Genomic DNA, 20453 nt, shown 5'->3' with positions numbered 1-20453 from the left:
CATACTGGACAGTATTTTAGGAGATTAATCCAGACTTTTTAATAACCACATTTAAACTATTATTTCATAATTAAAAAGTTAATTTCTTTAATGGGTATTAAAGAGCCAACAGAACATCTAAAACAAGTTACTGCATAAGAGTATAATATCTTTAAAGTAAAAATGTTACAATTTCTTTCTATTATGAGTGTTTCTAGTGTATATAATTTTTACTAAAATGATTACAAATAATGTATCTATTTTGAAAAATAACACGATATATCATCTCACACTTAATAACAAAAATTTGTTAAAGATAACTTACTTCACAAATCTTAACAAAAAACATTTAAATATTTTACTAATTATTATTTTTAAAATTAATTACAGCGTAATCAAGCCAGTGTGGTACTGGCGAAAGAACAGACAAAAAGATCAAAGGAACAGAAAAGAGAGCCCAGAAATAGACCTATACAAATACAGTCAACTGATCTTTGACAAAGGAACAAAGGCAATTTAATGAAGAATAGTTTTTTCTACAGATGCTGATGAACAACTGGACTACTACAGGCAAAAAATGAATCTAGATATAGACATTATACCTGTCCCCCAAAAAATAACTCAAAATGGATCTCAGGCTTACATGTAAAATGCAAAACTATAATACACTGAGAAAACAATACACAAGAAAATGCAGATGACCTTGGTTTGATCATGACTTTTTAGATACAACACCAAAGGCACAATGAAGGGGTGGGGAAGTGGGGGTGGGGGGTGGGAGGGAGGTTAGCTGGTAAACTGGATTTCGCTAAAATTGAAAACTTCCACTCTGCAAAAGACCTGCCAAGAAAATAAGAAGACATTGCACAGACTGGGCAAAAATATTTGCAAAAAAAATATCTGATAAAGAACTCATCCAAAATATACAAAAACAAAAAACCCCTTAAAACTCACCCATAAAGAAACAATTCAATCAAAGGTGATATACAGATGATAAATAAGCATATCAAAATGTTCAATATCATATGTCATTAGGGAATTATAAATTAATACACACCTATTAGAATGGCTAAAATCCAAAACAAATACCTGAAATACTGAAGAGGTGGTGGAGCAACGGGAACTCTCCATCTGTAGCAGGACTACAAAATGGTACAGCCTCTTCTGGAGTAGTTTGGAAGTTTCTTACAAAACTAAAACTAAATATGCTCTTACCATATAATCCAGCAATCATGCCCCTTAGTACTTACACCCACACAAAAACCTGCGCAGAAAGGCTTACAGCAGCTTCATTCAGACTGCTAAAACTTGGAAACAGCCAAGCTATCCTTCAAAAGGCACCTGGAACAACACACTGTGGTACTTCCAGGCAATGGAATACTATTGAGCATGAAAAAGCAATGAGTTATCAAGCCATGAAAATACATGGAATAGTCTTAAATGCATATTGCTAAGTAAAAGAAGCCAATGTGAAAAGACTACATACTGTATGATTCCGACTATAAGATATTCTAGAAAAGGCAACATTATTGAGATAGTAAAATAAATTTTTTAAAAAAATCAGTGGTTTGTCAGGGGCTCTGTGGGAAAGAGAGAGAGGGATGAACAGGTGAATCACAGGGTATTTTTAGGGCAGTAAAGCTGTTTTATATATTATAAGGGTAAATATATGTTTCATTATACATTTGCCAAAATACTTAGACTGTCACAAAGAATGAATCTTAATTTAAACCAAGGACATTTGTTGATAATGATGGATCAGTGATGGTTCATGGACTGCAACCAATATACCACTCTGGTGGGGATTTGATGCTGGGGAGGTCAGGGAGGAGAGACCCTCTATAACTTCCACTCAATTTTTCTGAACCTAAAACTGCTCTAAAAATTAAAGTCATTATCTTTAAATTGATTGTATAATGAATCATTTTAAAATTAATTACATAACAAAGTCCTTTACTTTTTAAAATCTAGATCTTGTATGTGCAGTTTAACACTGAAATACAATGCAATAGTTCTCCTGCTCCCCAGAAGGACCCACCTTTTCTTAAAACCATGTCAGATCATTTCAAAAGTGATTTTCTCCAAGAGAGGTTTATGGTTTGTGGTTTTATGAGAAATTCAACAAGCTTCCCATATTGAGGAGCAGTTCTTATTGTCAAAATCTTAAGTTTTACAATGACATCTTCACTTTTACAATGATGGTTTCAAAAGATTATGTCCCCAATGCCAATAAAGAAACACATGAACCAAGCAGCTAACATTCACCAGTGTGTGTCGACTCTAGGATTTTACTGTATTATATACAATTGATTTCTTCACTTAATCTCTTGACATTTATTGCTTTCCTCTCCCCTTGTATGATAAAATTAATGTTTAAGGGCCTCATGATTCAAAAAATAATAATTAAGAATTAACAATATAAAAGCACATTAAATAAAAAGCAAGTTTAATTCAGATACCTAATTTTTAAAACAAAAATTTAAATGTAACATTAAGATCTTTTATCACTGGCTTCTTAATATTTTCACAAAGAAATCACCCATGGTCAAAATCCTTGACCCTGATATTTTTAAGCCTAACAGTTGGATCATTTAGGAAACAATCAAAATGGGAGTGTGGAGGATGGGCATAAAAGAAAAACAAATGCAGCAACCGAAGTTTAAGTCTGAGGAATGGCAAAGTCTTAAACTCTTCATACATATGTGAATTGAGGAAAAAGAGAAGGCAGGAGTATGCTGTTGATGTCTAGTCATACCCGACTCTTTTGTGACCCCAGGGGTTGTACTCCACCAGGCTCCTCTGTCCATGAGATTTCCCAGGCAAGACTTCTAGAGTGGGTTGTCACTCCCTTCTCCAGGGTATCTCCCCAGTCCAGGGATAGAACCCGTGTCTCCTACATTGACAGGTGGACTCTTCACCGCCGAGCCACCACGGAAGCCCTGTTATAAGCACACAAACAGCTTTTACCTAGGCAAGGTGACTGGGGCAAATTACGTGAAACTGCCACAAGATGACTGATTAAGACATTAAAACCATCTTGATAACAGGCTTTTATTAAAGCAAAATTAGCATTCAAAGGATTTAAACCAATGATTTTTCAGAAACTACATGTTATAAGTGAACTGACAGATGCCTGCCACCAATGGACTTAATCTCAATGCAAAGACACAGCAGACACAAGAGAAATCAACATTAGTCAAGTGACAAGCCAGCACTTGAGAGAAGCATGAGAAAGAAAAATTATGGTTGAATGAGACATCTTTAGTCTGAATAATTTGGAAGAGTGAGTTTCTATTACATGAGGTAGTAAACAGAACCACACTTTGCAAGGAACATCATAAACAATTTTATTTTGAAAGGGAATTTTGAGGTATTATTGTATCTAGTAAGCATTTGGAGCTCAGGAGGAGTCAATGCCAAACTGCTAATTCAGAAATCATTAGAATAGGAGGTGATGGATAACTAAATTTACTATGGTAACCATTTCCTAATATATGTAACCCAAGTCATTATGCTGTACACCTTAAACTTCTACAGGGCAACTTTAAATCTCAAGAATATTGAAAGAACACCAAAAAATTAATAAAAATTAGACTAGAGGTGAAGATTAATGATAGGAGTACATGGAATCACTCAGAAAGATAAAACTAAGCCGGGGGTTGGGGGGGACAAAAAACAAACAAACAAAAAAGAGCTGAAAACGCATCTTGGGAAAAGCTCCAGATTTGAGGCGTAAGTAGCTAAAGAGGGGAAGGGGGAAGGATAGACAGAGGAAGTTTAATAAAAGGGAGCATGAAAGGGAGGCACAGCGAGCAAGTGAGCCAGCAGAGACAATTTAAAAAACCAAAAAAAAAAAAAAAAGACAGTAGGAAGACACTGTTACCCTAGTGGCTACTCCAGAAACAAACCAAAAACAAAGAACAAAAAATAATGAATACCTCATCATCAATGAAACAGAGACATAGCTACAACCACAAACCACAAACTATTTTTTTTTAAAGAAAGAAAAATCCACCAAATTATGTGATATCTGGAATCAAATGAGGAGCAATGCTGACAGCCAAACCACACCCCCTCAGACCTCAGGCAGCATAAAGATTTCCCTGAAGATGGAACAGTTCTAAACCCCATTCAAGGAAACTGATTAAAATAATAGTGCTTAAGCATCCACCTAGGAGAAAATAAGAGATGTTTCTCTAGAACTTCATGGTCATACCACAGAAGGAGAGAGGAACCATCAACACGCTTTTATCTTCACCTTCCTAGCAGAAATTATCTGTGCCAAATGGGAGGAAAGAAGACAGGAAGGAGTTATCACCAAACTGCCCCTATGACTCACAGGACCTCAAAGTCACAATGACCTTCACAGCACTGCAAACTGAGGTCAGACATATCCCGAGAGCAAAGGAGCCATCTTGGGTGAAGAAGTGTTTCAGTTAAAAAAACCCGGATGGAAATGCAAACTGATGTCATTTATTCTCTCTCCCTACTACTAAATATTTGCATCTAACCTCACACTTTTATTCAGGGAATACCTGTTTTTAAAGGAATAGAGCCCATTCAAAAATGAGTATAAACCAGAAATGAACCAGCAAAGAATTTACACTGAGGATTGGAGAGAAGGCACATAAGCAACTGGTAGATGAAAAAAGATACTGTCTTGGGAGACAGAGGAAAAACTCAAAAATAATTTTCCACAGCTTAAATTATAAAGAATATGAGCTACTTCAAAGTAAAGGGCTCAAAGAAAAGTACGAAATATCTAAGAGAAGATAAGACAATTAAAAGAGATAAAAAAGCAAATTGGCAAGCTAAAGAAGCTGGAGATTAAGAAAATGTATATTTATATTTATAAATATGTATATATATGTGTGTGTGTGTGTGTATATATATATATATATATATATAGTCACCCTGCTTATTTAACTTCTATGCAGAGTACATCATGAGAAACGCTGGACTGGAAGAAACACAAGCTGGAATCAAGATTGTCAGGAGAAATATCAATAACCTCAGATACTCAGATGACACCACCCTGATGGCAGAAAGTGAAGAGGAACGAAAAAGCCTCTTGATGAAAGTGAAATTGGAGAGTGGAAAAGTTGGCTTAAAGCTCAACATTCAGAAAATGAAGATCATGGCATCCGGTCCCATCACTTCATGGGAAATAGATGGGGAAACAATGGAAACAGTGTCAGACTTTATTTTGGAGGGCTCCAAAATCACTGCAGATGGTGACTGCAGCCATGAAATTAAAAGATGCTTACCTCCTTGAAAGAAAAGTTATGACCAATCTAGATAGTATATTCAAAAGCAGAGACATTACTTTGCCAACTAAGATCCATCTAGCCAAGGCTATGGTTTTTCCAGTGGTCATGTATGGATGTGAGAGTTGGACTGTGAAGAAGGCTGAGTGCCAAAGAATTGATGCTTTTGAACTGTGGTGTTGGAAAAGACTCTTGAGAGTCCCTTGGACTGCAAGGAGATCCAACCAGTCCATTCTGAAGGAGATCAACCCTGGGATTTCTTTGGAAGGAATGATGCTAAAGCTGAAACTCCAGTCCTTTGGTCACCTCACGTGAACAGTTGATTTATTGGAAAAGACTCTGATGCTGGGAGGGATTGGGGGCAGGAGGAGAAGGGGATGACAGAGGATGAGATGGCTGGATGGCATCACTGACTCGATGGACGTGAGTCTGAGTGAACTCCGGGAGTTGGTGATGGACAGGGAAGCCTGGTGTGCTGCGATTCATGGGGTCGCAAACAGTCAGACATGACTGAGACACTGAACTGAACTGAACTGATACATATATATGTCACAAAAGAAGCAACAAAAACCAGAACACTTAATATTGAAAGTCAGGAAAAGAGAAAATGGGCTTGTGAAAAAGCACACAAAATGGAAAATTTTGAAAGCTATATTAGAGATGAAATGAGATGATCAATATAGAAGATAGCAATAAAAAAGATTCAGCCAATATACCCTTGACATTTTTGAAAAAGAAAACAGAACAAATGAAACAAAAATGCAATATAATAAAGAAAACTTTCTCTTTTGGGAGGGTGGGAATAAATACTTAAGAAAATGTTCCAGAAAAAATAATTCAAAACAATTAATACTAAGACACATCTCATTTAGAAATTAAGAAAGATAAAACAATAAATATACATTATATCAGTATAAAGGCAGAAAAAACAAAAGTGGCTTTAGACTTTTCTATAGCACCATTCACTAGTACCTGGAGATGATAATGCAATGTCTTCAGAGTTCTAAAGGAAAGATCTAACATCCAATTATGTGATGCCCAACCAAATTATCCGTAAAGCACAAAAGAAGCCTACAAACACTTTAAAGCATTCAACTACTCAAGAATCTCAGCAACCATGAGCTCTTCTCAAAAAAGACATATATATAAATAAGTAGATTTATAAATAGATATAGGCTTCAGTTCAGTTCAGTCGCTCAGTTGTGTCCAACTCTTTGTGACCCCATGGACTGCAGCACACCAGGCATCCCTCCCTGTCCATCACCAACTCCCGGAGTTTACTCAAACTCATGTCCATTGAGTCAGTGATGCCATCCAACTATCTCATCCTGTCATCCCTTTCTCCTCCCACCTTCAATCTTTCCCAGCATCAGGGTCTTTTCAAATGAGTCAGTTCTTTGCATCAGGTCACCAAAGTACTGGAGTTTCAGCTTCAGCATCAGTCCTTCCAACTTCCTTTCAACTTATGATTAAACAATACTTACACTGCTCTTATTCTATACATGTGCTGTACATAATTATTCAGTATCTTCATTCCCACTCCTTTTATATACTTCTACTTCCAGTATGCATTTTCGCTAGAGTTCTGTATATTGTTTCAGTTCAGTTCGGTCACTCAAGTCATGTCTGACTCTGTGACCTCATGGACTGCAGCATGCCAGGCTTCCCTGTCCATCACCAACTCCCACAGCTTGCTCAAACTCGTGTCCATTGAGTTGGTGATGCCATCCAACCATCTCATCTTCTGTTGTCCCCTTCTCTTCCCACCTTCAATCTTTCCCAGCATCAGGGTCTTTTCAAATGAGTCAGTTTTTTGCATCAGGTGGCCAAATCATTGGAGTTTCAGCTTCAGCATCAATTAGTCCAGTGAATATTCAGGACTGATTTCCTTTAGGATAGACTGGTTGGATCTCCTTGCAGTCCAAGAGACTCTCAAGAGTTGTCTCCAACACCACAGTTCAAAAGCTTCAATTCTTCGGCACTCACTTTTCTTTACATCCAATTCTCACAGCCATAGGTGACTACTGGAAAAAACATAGCTTCGATTAGACAGACCTTTGTTTGCTAAGTAATGTCTCTGCTTTTCAATATGCTGTCTAGGTTGGTCATAACTTTTCATCCAAGGAGCAAGCATCTTTTCATTTCATGTCTGCAGTCACCATCTGCAGTGATTTTGGAGCTCCAAAAAAAGTCTGTCACTGTTTCCACTGTTCCCCCATCTATTTGCCATGAAATGATGGGACTGGATGCCATGATCTTAGCTTTCTGAATGTTGAGTTTTAAGCCAACTTTTTCACTCTCTTTTACTTTCATCACGAGGCTCTTTAGTTCTTTGCTTTCTGCCATAAGGGTGATGTCATGTGCCTATATGAGATTTTTGATATTTCTCCCAGCAATCTTGATTCCAGCTTGTACTTCATCCAGTCCAGCATTTCTCATGATGTACTCTGCATAGACACACTTAAATATAACAACAACAAAAATTAAAAAACAAAACACATAATAAATTCAGCAAGCCAAGAAATAAATCAAAATAAAGAACTAAAGAAGGGAGACAAGATACATATTGCTATAAAGAAACTAAATTTATTTTCACAGAATGGAGAAAGAGCTGGTTCTTTGTCCTCTGAATGGATGGGTCCAGAGAGGAGTCATATTCAAAGCATGATTAAAACACAAAGCTGCTTTAATGCTGTCTCCCATCACCAAGGGCTTCCCTGATAGTTCAGATGGTAAAGAATCCACCTGCAATACAGAAGACCCTGGTTCAATTCCTGGGTCGGGAAGCTCCGCTGGAGAAGGGATAGAAGACCCACTCCAGCATTCTCAGGCTTCCCTTGCAGCTCCGCTGGTAAAGAATCTGGCTGCAATGTGGGAGACCTGGGTTCAATCCCTGGGTTGGGAAGATCCCCTGTAGAAAGGAACAGCTACCCACCACAGGATTTTAGCCTGGAGAATTCCATCACCAAGTGCAAGGAAAGGAGAATAAAAAAGTACCAACAAAAGCTCACTGGAGAAAACAAGGGAAAATTGTTTCAACAGGCACCCCAAAGAAACTGGGTCCTTCCATTTCTGGTCTTTGAGAAACAGAAGTACAGTCAGCAATCTCAGCAAGTATAGCAGAACTGGCATGTGCAACAGCCTCAGGATGCCCTGGGAGATGCTCATGGACCTCTGCTTTTATAGAACCAACTGGATCAAGTACTGACTCTTTCTGAGAGTGGGATTCCCAGGTGGTCCAGTGGTAAGAAAACAAAATCCTCCTGCCAATGCAGGGGATGTAGGACACACAGGTTCGATCCCTGGGTTAGGAAGATCTCCTGGAGGAGGCGATGACAGCCCATTCTAGTATTCTTGCCTGCAAAATCTCATGGACAGAGGAGCCTAGTGGGCTACAGTCCATGGGATCACAAAAAGTTGAACACAACTTAGCAACTAAACAACAACAACAATAACTTTTCAAGTCATCAGGTATTCCAGGGTTTTATTTTTCAGGCACAAATAAGCAATATTTTTTAAATACACAACTAAAAGAAAATAACAAATGGCAATATAAGGGTGGGGGAGGGTTATTATGAAATTATATGAAATCATGTGTGTGAAGCTTTTAAAAATGTAAAGCACTGTAGAATTTAAAGAATCTTTCATTCAATGAAAAATAAATCAAAATAAACATTAAAGAAGCCATCCGTTACTCCTCATTTCCTACTTAGTGAATTCTAAACCACTTAGATTTTCAAAACCATTTGCATTCTGACCCCAGGCTGCCTGTATAGTTGATTTCCTATTAGGAGTTCTTTCCCTCAATAGCACAGAACCAACAGGTATTCTTTTAGTCCAATGTATGCTTTTCTGGGCCCATAGTTCTGCTTCGATTTTCCTCCCTAACGGCATGCACCACCTCAACTAACTGTGTAGCATTAAATGCTATTTATTATGCTAGGGTTGTGTCATATGCCATTAACGTACTGTATGAACTTTTTAAAGTGATCATAACATTGAATTTCAACTTCAATTTCATATAGACTATTTTTATATAGTTTTTACTGCTTGACCTATACATCAAATACTTTTTTAAAATAAATAAATGAAAGGAAGGAAGGAAGAAGGGAAAAAAGGAAAGAAGAAGGAAGGAATAAAAAAATTACACTCACATTTCAATGACTACACTTTAAGCAAACTAATATTTTATAATCAAGTTGCATGAGTCAAAACTTGATTTTATTCTATAGGATTCAGTTTCTCCATCTACTGACCAAAGAAATATATTCTCTTTAAGAAAAAAAAAAAAAGGTGACACTTATTTAGGTACATCAGTTCCAGAGGAGAGAATTTTCCCAAGGCAATCTGCTGTATTAAAAAGCAAAAGAGAAAGTAGTAAGCACTGAATACTTTTAAATATAAAACTAAGACTAACAAAGGTCCGTCTAGTCAAGGCTATGGTTTTTCCTGTGGTCATGTATGGATGTGAGAGTTGGACTGCAAAGAAAGCTGAGCGCCGAAGAATTGATGCTTTTAAACTGTGGTGTTGGAGAAGACTCTTCAGAGTCCCTTGGACTGCAAGGAGATCCAACCAGTCCATTCTGAAGGAGATCAGCCCTGGGATTTCTTTCATGCGAAGAGTTGACTCATTGGAAAAGACTCTGATGCTGGGAGGGATTGGGAGCAGGAGGAGAAGGGGACGACAGAGGATGAGATGGCTGGATGGCATCACTGACTCGATGGACGTGAGTCTGAGTGAACTCCCGGAGTTGGTGATGGACAGGGAGGCCCGGCGTGCTGCGATTCATGGGTCACAAAGAGTCGGACACGACTGAGCGACTGAACTGAACTGAACTGAAGACTAAATAACTGTGAAAACTAGTTACAAAATAGAATGCAAGTGTTACACAACTTGATAAGGTACAAATTTAATATAAGTAACAAAAATTAGGAGGCAGGAAAAGGGAAATATGTTAATTTATTACTTTTTATTGCAGGAAATAAACTGATATAACAATATATAGTTAATATTTATATATAATATAATGATCCTGATCTGTAACCATTTTTCATAATTTCTTTCTACTTTAGTGAAATCACTTAGCTATTTCTTATGTTAAGCATCTTTAACATAAGCATCTTTAACTCTTTTTTACTATACTATTACTATAACTCCTTTTGTTTTTAATTTTTTACTTCTCTTAAAATCATGGAGAAGGAAATGGCAACCCACTCCAGCGTTCTTGGAAAATCTTATGGACAGAGGAGCCTGGCAAGCTACAGTCTATTTGAAAGTAGCATGTAGGATGCTCATACCATTAAAATTTTTCTCTTATTTCTCCATCTATAAATGTATAAGTGTATGTGTGGGGGGGGGGTATGTGTGCATAAAAGGAAAAAAAATGTCAACATTGCAAATTATAATAACTATTTATTTATAGATTTTTTAAATGTATTCATCCTTATTTTTTATAGTGAGTTCTTATATACTGAGTACCTAAACATTTCATATAAATTTGTATTTTAAGGACTTTATCATAGAAATCATGACTCTGACTCAGAATAGAAAATCATACATGCCCCCACATACTTCTGTATTCAAACAGTTATTTACTCTTAATTTATTCAATCAGTAACTGTCTAGTACCCACTCTGTAGAAGCAAAACATGAAATTTTCTTAAATACCTTATGTGCCATCACATACATAAGAAAGTCTGTCCTGGATAATTATAAAATAAATATAAAGCATGCTGTGTTCTAGCAAAAGGCACTGATCATATGAAATTTAAAACCTGAAGGAATAAACATAACACAGACACCACTAACAAAATTTTAATTCATTCTTAGTGGATGTTTGTGGGGCAATATAGACAACACGGGATTTTTTAAAAATTCATCTTAATTACAACCAACCTTTAATTAAACAAAAAAGAAACTGCAAATAAGTAAAAATGCCATCTCAACACAGTGGTTTACGGTTTGAGCCTTTCCACTTAGAAAAGGGACTACCCTTCCCATGCTAAGAAACACTATCCTCTTTCACTCTGTATTCTTAGTATCCAAAAACTTCTACCTCAGGCCATTCCCTTGAGTTACGTCCCTCAGTACCATCTACTAGTCTAATGCATTTCTGGCATGAAGGGGAAATTCTAATGGCTTCTTAGCATATTTTCCCCCATGAACACTTTTAATCAAATGCATTGGTTCTAATTCCTCATCTCACAACGGTGTTGTCTTTTTTAAAAAACAATCCAAAAGAATTTAACTGGACAAGCAAAGTGACAGAAATCACCAGATTATAGTGAACTATTTACCAGAAACAATCTAAATTCCAAGGGGGTAGGTGTAATATTTTAACAAAAATGATCACTGGAAAAACCTAAAAGAATGAACAAATTCAAAAGCACGCACACTCGTTCACATCCTTGGTTTACATCTGGTTTTGCTCTGAAATGGGGAAAGCCCAGGTAACAACTCTTTGAAAAGGTTACATAAAACTTCCCCTGGTTGCTTTCTGAAACCCACATATATAATGACATTTGTTGGCTGAGTCTTCACATGTGCCTTGCAAAAAAAAAAAAGTGGTAAACAATTTCAAAGATGATGCAAACTGCAGGTATGCAAAAGGAAATGCTAAAAAGTGTACTATTTATACAGTGTTGAAAGCTCTTAGGGAGATGATTCAAAAGTATTTTTAAATAATTCTTTGAAACTTAAAGTAAGTACATCTAGCACCAAAACACAGATTTTATAAATATGAATGATGAACTGTATATAAGTTATGAATTGCATATATCTTACCACTTTGAAAAATGTTTTACTTGAAGACAAATAATGTGATTATGCATCACCTTTTTTTTTGTCCCATGATTCTTCATACCAACACAGAAGAATTTGGGGGGGGGGGGAGGGGGGCGGGGACTGAAGTTCATCCATTCCAGTACCCCTGATACAAGCACATAGAATTTTCTCTCTACAACAAGAGTTAAGAGTGGAGACAGAAAAGGAAGAAAGAAGGCACATTAACAAGATGGAAAGTGAGGCTTAGGTAGAACCAAGAATGAGACATGTGGGTTTATAATCTGGTGCTGTTCTCCCACAGAATGGAAATGGGAATGATGACATAAGATACCTATATTAAAGGTCACAAATATGAGCCACAAGCCATGGTTAGAAAATGTGAGATTACTTAGTGAGTCAGACACTACCACCCAGTTCGGGCACAAACTCACCTCCTGCCACAGACAATGGGGGACGGCTGCTGGACTTCCCCTCATTAGAAAGTCAGGTGTGGTACCTGCTGCTACAGTTGCTATTCTTGGCTTTGGCTGAGAGCTGTAACAGTGAAGCATAATTCAAAGAGCGAGGTCACTGTAGTTATGTAGACCTGGGCTTACACCCCACATCTTTTAGTTCTACTTGCAAGATTGCTTCACCCCTGTGAGGCTCAGTTTGCTCATTGCAAAATGTGGGTAACAGTTCACAGGACTGCAGCAGTAAAGAGCTGAGGTGATAATGCACCTGTACAATGCTTGACAGGAACACAGAAGTTCAATACATGAACTCCTTTCCCTATGTCCCTCTCTTGTGGTTTCCTGCATGACACAGACCTAAAACATTCAACACTTCCAAGCACTAACAAGAAAAGCTGCTAAAATTAAGTTTTTCAACAGTGGTTTTGGAAATTACACATTGATATTTGAGGGTCTCTTCCGTCTTTATGGAATACCTCTCTCAGTCAAATAGGGAACCAGCACAGTACGGTGCAAAGGTGGTAGGAATAGGCATGTCGATGTCTGGGTCTGGCCATGGCTCTACTAGTTATGTTGTGGCAAATTACAGCAGCCCTGGATCTCTGTTTCCCCATGTAGAAAACATAAGTACTGAGCTAGATTAACTTCTGGCTTTAAAATAGCATCCTATTGTCTAAATATTGCTTTAAATTCAACAGGGCTAGGTATAAAACACAAAAGACTTAAGAACCAGCTCCACCTAAATATAAGGAACTGGCAAACTGCTCAGTGAGAAAAGAGACAAATACATGATAATTAATTAATAAGACAGCTATTCATATATATAAGTACCATAATAAAAATATTATATAATAGTATTAAAAAGAACTATTATAATAAGATAAAAAGCAACACCTGCCTTAAAAATAGGGGGATAAGAGAGGACGCTGTGGAAAAAGCTTGAATTACAAAGCACAATGAAAGTCAGAAGCAGAATTTAAGCTCTCAAGCATCTCATGTTGAAACTGCAGATAATATCACCTAATATTTATCTGTCAAAACATAAAGGATCTAAATAAGATCTCTTAAAAATCTTAAGATCTCTTAAGGAGAGCCATTATCAAACACTCCACAGTGAGATATTAACAACTTGATATAGATAACAAAAATTTTTAAACTGAAAAGACAACATGGGGAAAAAAAGAATTCACAGAAGAAAGAACTGAATTGAGAGGACTCTGAAATTCAAACTCTTTAATATGGTACCCAAGACCCTTCACAATTTGGTCCTAATCTCTTAGCCTCATCTCCAACATCCCACCACCATAAATTTCTCATTCTTGGCTTCAGGTTATATTCACTATTTCCTAATTTTAGTCCCAAACAACTGAAAATAAGAAAATGTGATTTAAGATAAATGTGATATGATAAATCAAAACAGAAATATGAAAATTCCTGTTTCCCCAGCTCTTAAAACTTCTCTGTAATGTGACAGAAAGCCTCAACCTATCTAAAAGGAGAAAGCATCAAACAGAATGTGGAGGAAAGGAAAGGACTGGTCAGCAAAGGAATCAGAAAAGCCTTCTAGGCAAATGTTCACAAGATCAAACCAAACCACAGGAAAGGAAGTTTTGGCCAAGTTGACTAGAATAATCTGGTTTCCTTGGCAATGCTCTTCTTAGAGTGGGTAAGAGAGCCTTAAGCTAACTCAGCTGAGAGATACTTCTTCAAACAAATATTTCTCCAGGTTCTCTTGCCATGCTCAATAGGTGGTCTGTGGCAACACGGTTCCATGTATCTTGCCAGAAGAGAATGCTCTGGTCAGAAATGCTTGGTCAACCTGACGGCTGTATCTCTCAATCAACTGACCTCCAAATTAACAACTTGGCTTCCCAAGAAGCCTGCCTATAGGGAAACAATGAACTGATCTGCCAAAATGAGCAATCCCATCTGCTTGACAGTTGCATTTCTCATTGGAAATTAGTAAATTTACAAACATATAAACATATACAGATATGTATACATCAGTTTCTAATGTATGGCAAATGTGGCCCTGCTCCTGAGAGAGGTACACTCTCAATGGGACCACCATACCAGGTGTCTGAGAGTATAAGGTCAAACAACAGACCCAGACCAATGACTCCATGAAGGGAAAGGCCATCACTTGAGACACCCTGGCAACAACACACGCCGTTGCATAGCCCTGCAACTTTCAATGTTTATACTCCAACATATGGCATACATCCTTGTGATTTTATCCCTCTATTCATAAAATATTTCGTCCTTCCACAAAACCTGGCTCCCTCCCCTTCTCCACCTGGAGAACTGCCCCTCCTCCATTAAGACTACAGCTCAAATGTCAGTTCTTCAGTCCCATCTTTCCCAACAACTCAGGTAAAATTAATCACATCCTCTTGAGTGCTGCCACAACAATCCATGCACACCTCCCTCTGCTAAGGCTCTCAGATCCCAGTGGGAAATCCAGTCTAGCTGGCCCCATTACCAACTCATCTCCCCAACAAGGCCCAGGCACTCATCTATACTAGCAACTGCCATCATAGCATCATGTATGCTTTGAGTGCTTACTAAATGTTAGAAGGAAGAAAAGGTAAAGAGCTGGCTATGGATAAGTAAAGAAGAGGAAGTAAAATTATTCTGTTGTTGTTGTTCAGTAGCTGTCATATCCGACTCTTTGCAACACCATGGACTGCAGCACGCCAGGCATCCCTGTCCTTCACCATCTCCCAGAGCTTGCTCAGACTCAGGTCTATTGTGCCAGTGATGCTACCCTTCTACACAGGTAGTAAACAGCATGAGTCAGAGTGATAAAGTGAGACTGGATAAGGTCTGTGTGAGATGAGAACAAGGTAAAGATTAGAGGAATCACTGAGGAGGGTTCTGACAAAAACAAACAGAAAAGAAACTTACAAACAAATCACTGAGGATCCAGAAAGGTTGATAAAGAGGTACAAATGGGGTTAAGTAAGCAAAAGGAAACCACAGTTCTTTGAAAGAAGAGTAACATGAAGAATTTGATACTTGGCACAATGTAGCTGTAAAAAGAACCAGAAGTGGGAGTCAGAGTTTGAATCTTCACCCCCACCTTGATGCCAACACACAAAATGACTAGCAGGTTATTTTAAGCCTCAGTGTATTTATCTATAAAATAGGGATACAATATCTACCTTGCACAGTAGTTCTGAGGATTAAATAGCATTATCTAACACAGTGATTGAGACACTGTATCAATCTCTAATAGCTGCTACCTTGACTGATTATACAGACATCAACCTAGCATAGAAAGCGAAGTGAATTAAAGGACAAAATTGGAAGGTAAAAGATCATTAATAGGAAGTCACAACAGTCACTAGATTTGGGCACAGGGACAGACTTAAAATCACATTAGCTTGGCTTCAGTAACAGCTCTTACCTTAACCAACAATGGTATTTCTGACAAGTCACTTCTCTCAGTACATGTTTCCTGAACTGCAAATTGGGATAATGAATCCACCCCTCCTATTTCATCAATGCATTATGTTGGCTTATTTTAAATTTTTTAAAAATACATTTGGAAGTGTTTCACACTCTATAAAGTACTTTAGGGAAGATGAAGGAACGAAGAGGACAGGACAAATTTAAGAAGTGTTTTCAAAAAAGACTGAGCACATTAGAGACACTGGGATAAGGGGCACCAAATGTAAAATGTCAGAGCATTAAGAGAATACCTTCCGTAAAAGAAACTCAGAAATTCAGAGAAGAAGAAAGTCCGAAGGAGATGACTCAAGAAAGATCTGCAAAAGGACAACTACCCGAAAACAGAGGGACGTGCAGGACTAAGAGTTTGGGTGATGGACAATGACGTGAAATGGAGTGCTGAGAACTGCCAGCAATATCCATCCCAGTAAGAGTTACAAGAAATGATGAAACAGTGCAAAGCAAGAAGAACTAAAGAGATAAGATTAAAAATGCAAAAAGCAAATACCTAGCAAAGGACAAGGACAAAACCCACCCCACAAAGGCAGGTATTACCATAAGAAGTGTAGACAGCAGAGAATTTAAAGCAAAAATCCAAAATTGAGTGCTCATGTAACTGAAAAACTGGGGTCATATGGCATTATAAGTCAAGGAGATTGAGAAATGAGGAAAAAATTCTACAGTTGGCTAGAATGTGGTCACCAGTGACCTTCAAGAGTGCAGTTCTAGTACAGAGGTGGGACCAAAGCCAGGTTGCAAGGAGTTAATCATAATTCAACGATCCTCTCATGAAAAAGCAGTTGCCAATAAACTGAAGGTGAAATTCACAGATAAGAGAAAAGCACATTTAATCACTGAAAGGGGACAAACTTTATCTCAAGAAAGCTTCTTAGGATTTTTAACACTTCCACAGGAGAAAGAAGACTTTAGTTTTCCAAAATCTCCCAAAAGACATATATATAAGTAGCAAAACACATGGCAGTTAGATTTTGCTGCAACTGAAGAACAAAAAAAAAAAAAAAAGACAGCCCTAAGAGTGTTTAAGTTTTGATTACAATTAATATGCATACCCTAAATAAGGCATTTTGGTAACTAAGTTATATTAACTACCACAGGAAAGTCATAGTGTCCTGTTGACTACAGTCCACTGGGAAAGAACACTAAATCGGAAGCCAGGAGCCCTAATTTTAGTGCAGCCCTGAAGTGAAAGTGAAAGTTACTCAGTCCTGTTAGACTCTTTTGTAACCCTACGGACAATACAGTCCATGGGATTCTCCAGGCCAGAATGCAAGAGTGGGTGGCCTTTCCCTTCTCCAGGGGATCTTCCCAATCCAGGGATCAAATCCACGTTTCCCGCATTGCAGGCGGATTCTTTACCAGCTGAATCACCAGGGAAGCCTACAGGAAAGTCATAGTATCCTGTTCTGACTACAGTCCACTGGAAAACAGCACTAAACCCGAAGTCAGAAGCCCTGATTTTAGTGCAGCCCTATCCATGAACAATTTAATCATTACGCCACTCAGTTTTCCACATTTAGTAAAGAGAAATCTCACCTACCCCACCTACTTCCAAAACTGCTGTGATGATAAAATGAAACAGCATAGGTAAGAAATATAAATAATTACATTTGTGCATAATGATAACTATACACATATACACACAGAGCCTCACAAATATAAGGCAACAATCCATTAATCATTATTTTATAGCACAGATGGATTATTTCAATTAATCCAAATACTATTTTATTCTGAACAAATTTTATGTTACTAATGTAATCCTACTTCATTATTTCAATTATTATCTGAACTTTAATAAACACACTTAGTAGCAAGTGTCAGTAAGGTGGTGTTGATTATTCAATCAGTTATGTCATCTACATTGCCCATAAGGCACTTTACCCAAGAAAAAAATCATAATAATTAAATTCAAATCAGATAGAATATATTTCTTAGCTGCTCTTTTAAAAGATATGGTGGGAGAGGTTTAAATAAATGATAAATTTAAGATTATTACTATTTCATTTAGCAAAGCTCACTTTCTCTTAAAACATATTACAACTACTCAATATTTTTTCTTCTTATATGTCTCAAATCACCACCAATAAATGTACAACTCTACTAAGTATTGTTCCCCATGCTGGAGAAGAGTTCCGTGGACAGCAAGGATGTCAAACCAGTCAATCCTAAAGGAAATCTACCCTGAGTATTCACTAGGGAGGGCTGACGTTGAAGCTGAAGCTCCAATACTTTGGCCACGATGGAAAAAGCCAACTCATTGGAAAAGACCCTGATTCAAGGAGAGACGGAGGGCAGGAGGAGAAGGGGCCAGCAGAGGATGAGATGGATGGATGGCATCACTGATTCAAAGGACATGAATCTGAGCAAACTCAAGGAGATAGTAGAGGACAGCGGAGACTGGCATGCTGTAGTCCATAGGGTTGCAAAGAACAAGACATTACTTAGTAACTGAACAACAATAACAACAAATTGTTCTCCACGTAGAACAAAACTATTCAACTGTACTTCTTTTTCCTCGTAGGACAGTCAGCACTTTCAACCTGATTTTAAAAAGGGAGAATGAGTGTAAAGATTCTTGCTTATATTTTCAAGCAGAGATTTGGTCTTCCATCCACATAAAAAAACTCCATGGAAATAGCTCTTAGATAAAATCATCTTGTCATAAAACATGACAGTCAGTAGTCATGAGTATCTGAAAAGCACTTGAAGTGTGACCCTATTCGCTCACACTCTATAAATGAGCATATAATCCATTCTGCTTTCTTAATCACTGCAATCTAAATATTGAACAGCTTGGCTTTCAATATTATTTTTCCAGCATACAGAAGGAACCACATTAGCCATTTTGAGACTAATCACTTTAATAATTAATCCATTTTAAAGGCCTAGGTCTCTCTGAAACTAGTTTTAGGATCAAAAGTAATTCTAGAGTAAAGGAATTTTGCCTGAGTAACTATCCTCCATAAAACTGAAAATCACCTATAAAATATATAAGTATTTCAGAGTAGACAATAATATAAACACTTGCATTTAACCTAAGTCTTGAGGTAGTGAGCAGAACTGGATGAAGTTTAAAAAAATTTCAGTACATTTTTCTTCAGGGCTTTTTTCAGAATCTACTACTCTCTAATCCTCAGACCCCTGGTTTAGAACAAGCCAGGAATTAAATGGAGGAAAAGAAGATGCAACCAACTATTCCACTACCTTAGTCCCAACCTGGGAGAAGGCAGTGGCACCCCACTCCAGTACTCTCGCCTGGAAAATCCCATGGACGGAGGAGCCTCGTGGGCTGAGAGTCAGACACGACTGAGCGACTTCACTTTCCCTTTTCACTTTCATGCACTGGAGAAGGAAATGGCAACCCACTCCAGTGTTCTTGCCTGGAGAATCCCAGGGACCGGGGAGCCTGGTAGGCTGCCCTCTACGGGGGTCGCACAGAGTTGGACACGACTGAAGTAACTTAGCAGCAGTCCCAACCTGAATTTCTGGTTTTAAAATCTCTTACAATCCATCTTAGCTAAAAAGGAAATTAAATTTAAAAAAAAAATTAACAATTGAAGATTCTTTGTTCCTCTTCCTGATCCCACTTCCCTCTTTCCCAGAGGTAACCACTTGGCTGACATGTGTGTCTGTCATTCCTATCACTGACTATTTAAACATCATCCACATGTGATTGCTTTTATAGAATTAAACTCCACAGCCCAGAGGCTGTGTCTGATATTGTCTTCTCTGTAGCATCTAGTAATCAGCATGCGCTCATCATTTAAATGTGACAAATACCTCTAAAGAAAATTAATAAATATTTAGTAAAACTAATTAAACAGAACCATACATTGTCACAATAGGAAAAAGAAACAAATTGCTTCCCCATTTATGAAAGTCAGCTAGGCGTCTATTATGTAAAGTTGATCCAAAAATTCAAATTATTGAAAAGTTGGGTTTTAATTTAAAAGACTGAATAAATAAAATTTAAAAGACCAAATAAAGTTTAGGTTTGAAAAAATACATCTTTCATCCAAATAATTCCCTATAAACCCAATAATTACAATTTATTCTATTTTTTTGTTTGTTTTACCACATTAGAAGTTATTCTTCTGTGTTCCCTAGGCAGCAACAAATAACACCATGCATGAGGACAGACATAATTATATGCCAAAAAAGACAGACCAGCACCCTCACGCTCCAAACTCCCCTCTGTGGCTCCTTCATGCCCCATATGCTGCTAATAAAACTGTTTCAATCATACCTATGAGACAGTTTTACTGACATAATATCAGGCCTCTTGGTTGTTCACAAGGCTAACCACCAAAACTGCCACAAATGCAAATTTTAAGGCTGAGGCAAGTAGAAATCCACATTGTGTGTGCGTGTGTGTGTGCGTGTGTGTGTGTGTGTGCACAGATGCATATATATTTCTGAGCACATAAACATGCATTAAAACTACAGTTCTACTGTTTGATTCAGTAAACTTTAAAGTGCCCATCCTGGCTATATAGA

At 37.6% G+C, this 20453-nt stretch overlaps 1 protein-coding gene across 26 annotated transcripts in view; it reads right to left on the bottom strand.

The window, feature by feature from the left end:
• GTDC1 (glycosyltransferase like domain containing 1) overlaps window positions 1–20453 on the bottom strand; it is a 502335-nt gene that overhangs the window by 430401 nt on the left and 51481 nt on the right. For 2 of the 26 annotated variants that reach the window (XM_069577643.1, XM_069577642.1), the window contains exon 1: window positions 1069–1087. The exons of 20 other annotated variants lie outside the window; for them this stretch is intronic. The gene's annotated coding sequence lies outside the window, so the exon portion shown is untranslated. Of the gene's footprint in view, window positions 1–1068; window positions 1088–6730; window positions 7707–12461; window positions 12567–20453 lie in introns of those variants that run through there. 4 more of the 26 variants (XM_069577644.1, XM_069577659.1, XM_069577651.1 and 1 more) reach the window with 3 other exon arrangements.

This window comes from Ovis canadensis, chromosome 2 (genome assembly GCF_042477335.2).
Source record: "Ovis canadensis isolate MfBH-ARS-UI-01 breed Bighorn chromosome 2, ARS-UI_OviCan_v2, whole genome shotgun sequence".
Lineage (NCBI taxonomy): Eukaryota > Metazoa > Chordata > Mammalia > Artiodactyla > Bovidae > Ovis > Ovis canadensis.
Note: the sequence above shows the minus strand (reverse complement) of the source record. Positions and strands in the feature narration are given on the sequence as shown.